General features: G+C 33.1%; 1 long non-coding RNA gene across 1 annotated transcript; it reads left to right on the top strand.

Annotated features, from left to right (window-relative positions):
- The first annotated feature begins 3,729 nt into the window (after positions 1-3,729).
- LOC130460972 (uncharacterized) lies at positions 3,730-6,042 on the top strand. Its single transcript, XR_008921221.1, has 4 exons — positions 3,730-3,868; positions 3,966-4,070; positions 4,726-4,790; positions 5,776-6,042. It is a non-coding gene; the product is annotated as an uncharacterized lncRNA (long non-coding RNA).

The following is a 6,042-nucleotide window of genomic DNA, read 5'->3' on the forward strand; positions in this document are numbered from 1 at the left end:
TCCCTTCAATTATTTATGCTGAGTTAGTAAGGATATCCTGCCTCTGGAGTTATCGACGAGCGAATTACTCCTCTCGGTAGTTACAGTCCCCCGAACCCTCAATCTCTACCTTGCGGGTGTATATTGAGAGATCCCCACACAAGGGATCACAAGGGAACCTACGGCCGTCGTGGTCAAACATAATTGCACTCCCTTTATGTCACGATAACCGGGTTTTGTTAGTTTTTCTCATTGTCGTTAAAAACTGAATGGCGACTCCTATATTACTAGTCAATTGGGCGTATACTCACAGGAAATCCAATTACACTTGATTGAATAAAAAGAATCGTCACACCCACGAGGGACAAGGTCACGCATTAGCCTCGCGCTTTTTCGACCACCTCACAGAGGTCCTAACATAAATAGATATATTTATTAATAGATTAAGGGTCGCATTAGATAAGGAAATGCTTAAAATAATAAATAAACCATGTCGTGACGAACTTGCCGGTATTTGATTCGTTCGATACATTAAATCCTGTTATGTTATCTAACACGACCCAAGGGGGTTTGTTTTCTTATATAATTTCATGTGAACGGTAACGCAAATAAGTAAATAGAGTGTCCGAAATTACCGATATTTGGCAACACTCGCTCTCTTGATTCTCTTATTTCCAAAGTTAATTAAGTCTTTATGATTCCCAATTCAGTAACTCCTAATTAATAAACTGGAATTCCAAAAGTATTTGGTAACTCCAAAAAATAATTAGGAGGTCCTAACATAAATACATATAGATTTATTTACAATTAAAGGGTCGCATTAGATAAGGAAATGCTTAAAATAATAAATAAACAATGTCTTGACGAACTTGCAGGTATTTGATTCGTTCGATACATTAAATCCTGTTAATTTATCTAACACGACCCAAAGTTAATTAGGTCTTTACTATTCCCTAATCAGTAACTCATAATTAATAAAGTGGAATTCCAAAAGTATTTGGTAACTCCAAAATATAATTAGGAGGTCTTAACATAAATATATATAGATTTATTTATAGACTGAGGGTCGCATTAAATAAGGAAATGCTTAAAATAATAAATAAACCATGTCGTGACGAACTTGCCGGTATTTGATTCGTTCGATACATTAAATCCTGTTAATTTATCTAACACGACCCAAGAGGGTTAGTTTTCTTATATAATTTCATGTGAACGGTAACGCAAAAAAGTAAATAGAGTGTCCGAAATTACCGATATTTGGCAACACTCGCTCTCTTGATTCTCTTATTTCCAAAGTTAATTAAGTCTTTATGATTCACAATTCAGTAACTCCTAATTAATAAACTGGAATTACAAAAGTATTTGGTAACTCCAAAAAATAATTAGGAGGTCTTAACATAAATAGATATATTTATTAATAGATTAAGGGTCGCATTAGATAAGGAAATGCTTAAAATAATAAATAAACCATGTTGTGACGAACTTGTCGGTATTTGATTCGTTCAATATATTAAATCCTGTTAATTTATCTAACACGACCCAAAGTTAATTAGGTCTTTACTATTCCCTAATCAGTAACTTCTAATTAATAAAGTGGAATTCCAAAAGTATTTGATAACTCCAAAAAATAATTAGGAGGTCTTAACATAAATATATATAGATTTATTAATAGATAAAGGGTCGCCTTAGATAAGAAAATGCTTAAAATAATAAATAAACAATGCCGTGACAAACTAGCCGTTATTTGATTCTTTCGATACATTAAACCCTGTTAATTTATCTAACACGACCCAAAGGGGTTTGTTTTCTTATATAATTTCATGAAAACGGTAACGCAAATAAGTAAATAGAGTGTCCGAAATTACCGATATTTGGCAACACTCGCTCTCTTGATTATCTTACTTCCAAAGTCAATTAAGTCTTTATGTTTACCAATTCAGTAACTCCTAATTAATTAAGGGTCGCATTGGATAAGGAAATTGTTTAAAATAATAAATAACCAATGTCGTGACGAACTTGCCGGTATTTGATTCGTTCGATACATTAAACCCTGTTAATTTATCTAACACGACCCAAAGGGGTTTGTTTGCTTATATAATTTCATGAAAACGGTAGCGCAAATAAGTAAATAGAGTGTCCGAAATTACCGATATTTGGCAACACTCGCTCTCTTGATTCTCTTATTTCCAAAGTTAATTAAATCTTTACTATTCCCTAATCAGTAACTCCTAATTAATAAAGTGGAATTCCAAAAGTATTTGGTAACTCCAAAAAATAATTAGGAGGTCCTAACATAAATAGATATATTTATTAATATATTAAGGGTCGCATTAGATAAGGAATTCCTTAAAATAATAAATAAGTAATACCGTGACGAACCAGCCAGTATTTGATTCATTCGATACATTAAACCCTGTTAATTTATCTAACACGACCCAAAAGGGTTTGTTTGCTTATATAATTTCATGAAAACGGTAACGCAAATAAGTAAATAGAGTGTCCGAAATTACCGATATTTGGCAACACTCGCTCTCTTGATTCTCTTACTTCCAAAGTTAATTAAATCTTTATGATTCCCAATTCAGTAACTCCTAATTAGTAAAGTGGAATTCCAAAATAATTTGGTAACTCCAAAAAATAATTAGGAGGTCCTAACATTAATAGATATATTTATTAATAGATTAAGGGTCGCATTGGATAAAGAAATTGTTTAAAATAATAAATAACCAATGTCGTGACGAATTTGCCGGTATTTGATTCGTTCGATACATCAAACCCTGTTAATTTATCTAACACGGTCACAAAGGGGTTTGTTTGCTTATATAATTTCATGAAAACGGTAACGCAAATAAGTAAATAGAGTGTCCGAAATTACCGATATTTGGCAACACTCGCTCTCTTGATTCTCTTATTTCCAAAGTTAATTAAATCTTTATGATTCCCAATTCAGTAACTCCTAATTAGTAAAGTGGAATTCCAAAAGAATTTGGTAACTCCAAAAAATAATTAGGTCCTAACATAAATATATATAGATTTATTTATAATTAAAGGGTCGCATTAGATAAGGAAATGCTTAAAATAATTCATAAACCATGTCGTGACGAATTTGCCGGTATTTGATTCGTTCGATACATTAAACCCTGTTAATTTATCTAACACGACCCAAAGGGGTTTGTTTGCTTATATAATTTCATGAAAACGGTAACGCAAATAAGTAAATAGAGTGTCCGAAATTATCGATATTTGGCAACACTCGCTCTCTTGATTCTCTTACTTCCAAAGTCAATTAAGTCTTTATGATTCCCAATTCAGTAACTCCTAATGAATAAACTGGAATTCCAAAAGTATTTTGGTAACTCCCAAAAATAATTAGGAGGTCCTAACATAAATAGATACATTTATTGTAATCCCCCGTAATTTTATTATATTTTATTTATATATTCTAACGTATATTTAAAATATTTAAATGTAATTTACGAATTTTAGAAATGAATATGTAATTAAAATATAATTATGTTATTACATTTTGAATATTTTAAATGATTTATGAAATCAAAATTTATTTTTGAATTTTACGTTAAAACAAATTCGGATTTTGAAATCACGTTCGATTGAAATTAGAAAACAAGTACTAAACATTTTGGATTCATCAACCTAAATCCTACTCCTAGCCCAATTAGGCAAAGCCCAAACCAATAAACCCAACAAAATACTCCCTTCTCCCCTCTAGTCTCACGTGAAACCAAAAGAAGGAGAGCAAAAAAAAAAAAAAAAAGAAGGAAACCCTCCTTCTTCAACCTCACGTATAATTCAGCCATTGCCTCCCGCCTTCACTGCTCCGCCAGCCGCCGCACCACCGCGACAGTGACCCACGACCACCACTACCGCGGTAACTTCTTCTTCTTCTTCAAGCTTCTCCTCCTTCCTCCTTTTCTTCTATTTCCTTTATTTTCGTTCTTTCTCTCATGGCTCGATGTTTCGCGCAGCAAACCGTGACCCAGGCCACGACCACCGCGCACAGCCGCCGTTTCCAACCCTGCCGCGAGCCATCACCGTCCGCCGGCCAGCTCCCTTCTCCCCCTCTTGAATTGGTTACTTTCTTAAGCCCTAAGTAACTAATTATTTTAAATTAAAGCTTGTTAATTTAGATTATATTCTTAAGTTAAATTTATAATTTTTATGGTGAATATGATTTTCAGATTTGATGTTGAGATTAAAAACGAATTAATTCTCAGTTTTAATTAATTAAAATTAAGTTAGGGCTTAATCATGATTTATAAATTTGAATTATGTTTTCTTGAATTAAAGTTATGGGTTTTGTGATTTAAATTATAAATTTAAGATTTTATGAATTTCATAATAAAGTTATTAATTTTCAGATTATCTAATTACATTGAGATATTGGTTTTTGGTTGTTTAAAGTATGAAATTCAAGGTTTTTATGATTATTAATCATGATAGGTTGAGTATGGATCATTGAATTGGTTGTGTTGAGATACTAGGAACGTAGATTGACCATGGTGAAGTTTTTAAATGAATTTACATTGCTGAAAATTTAGAGTACGATGTTTGCAAAAAGTTTTCAACGAATTTCAATCACTAGTTCAATAATTATGATGCTAGGAAAGCAAATGCTCAAGTTTTGATATTTAGGAAAGTTCTAAATATGTTTAGGATGCATTTGGGATGCTTTATTGTGGTTGTCAATTATTAGAAATTGATTGAGATTACTTGTTGGTTGTTTAGGTAGAGAATTCTCTTTAGACGACTTTTGAAAGTGTTAAAGTGGCCTATCAGTTTGTTTACACAAGGTACGTACATACCTGTGTGCTTGGAATGTGTGCTAATTGTTGAAACCATGTTGAATTATTGATGAACTTGGTTATGTTAATGTTGTGGATGAACTTAGTCAGGTTGAAATTGCATGTTTGATACTGTTGGATGAACATATTAAACCTTTATTGCATTTTGAGGATTATAACATGTTAGTATGGAAGATTGATGCAAACATGTTTGATTGGGAACACTAGAGTATTTAGTATATAATTCAGATCAGTTAATTGTTGTTCCCTTTTTAGCTTTTCACTACTTTATGAGGGCGGAGGACCTCATTTAGTAAGTTGAAACCTTATACCCATATTCAGGGGTTGATCAGTATTAAAGAAAAGATTGGAGTTAATTGGAATGAATCCTGTTTGATGCCTTGTGATCACTTACTCAATTCCAAGATAAAAACAGTTATAAATAAATGTGAGTTGCATGCCTTATGTGATTGTCGAGTCATAACAGGGTGTTAATTTGTAAATCATGTAAAGTGAAACTGAGTAGCAATAGCTTTAGACTGTGCACGTCTAAAGTGACGGACAAACAGGAGTTGGGGTTCATGGTGGTAGCCCATGGCCTTTCATTCGGACCGGATTGATCACCGCGTCCTATTTTCAGTCAAACGTTCCTCGATATCGCAGGTCACTGAGGTTACGGAGTCGCGCCCGTACCTCGTCTAGCTAGAAAACTCGGTCCATTGCCTATTTCAATTAAAATAATATTATTGTTATAAAAGTCTAGTCCAGTCTAGCCTAGTCTAGTTAAGTATGGTCTTCAGATTATCATGATTTGTCTGCCCTTATTTATGTTCATTAGTGTCATGTTAGGATTGATCGTTTAATAGTATCATGTTAGGATTATTATTGATTTAGTATGTAGTACTCAGCTTTGCTGATTACGTGCTTTTGCTTGTGCATGTTGATCATGGCTATGCCTTATTGATCCTGTGATGACCCAATCTTTGGTGAGCAGTCTCTAAGGATCAATAAGCATTGTCCATCTGCAGGTTTGAAGATGTTGCATCATTGGGATCGGGAATAGAGAGCTTGTATTTAGTTTTGATTTGCTAAGTTAACTTGGGTTTGTTAATTGGGACTTTAAACTTGTCGTACTATTTATATTTCCTTATTTTCGTTGGTTGATTTTTGGGGACTAAATCTGTAATCGATTATTTATAAACCTAAAGTTAGTTTTATGTTTTCCGCTGCAAAATTCTGAATAAGCCGTTACGTTTTCACA

This window comes from Spinacia oleracea, chromosome 5 (assembly GCF_020520425.1).
Source record: "Spinacia oleracea cultivar Varoflay chromosome 5, BTI_SOV_V1, whole genome shotgun sequence".
Taxonomy (NCBI): domain Eukaryota; kingdom Viridiplantae; phylum Streptophyta; class Magnoliopsida; order Caryophyllales; family Amaranthaceae; genus Spinacia; species Spinacia oleracea.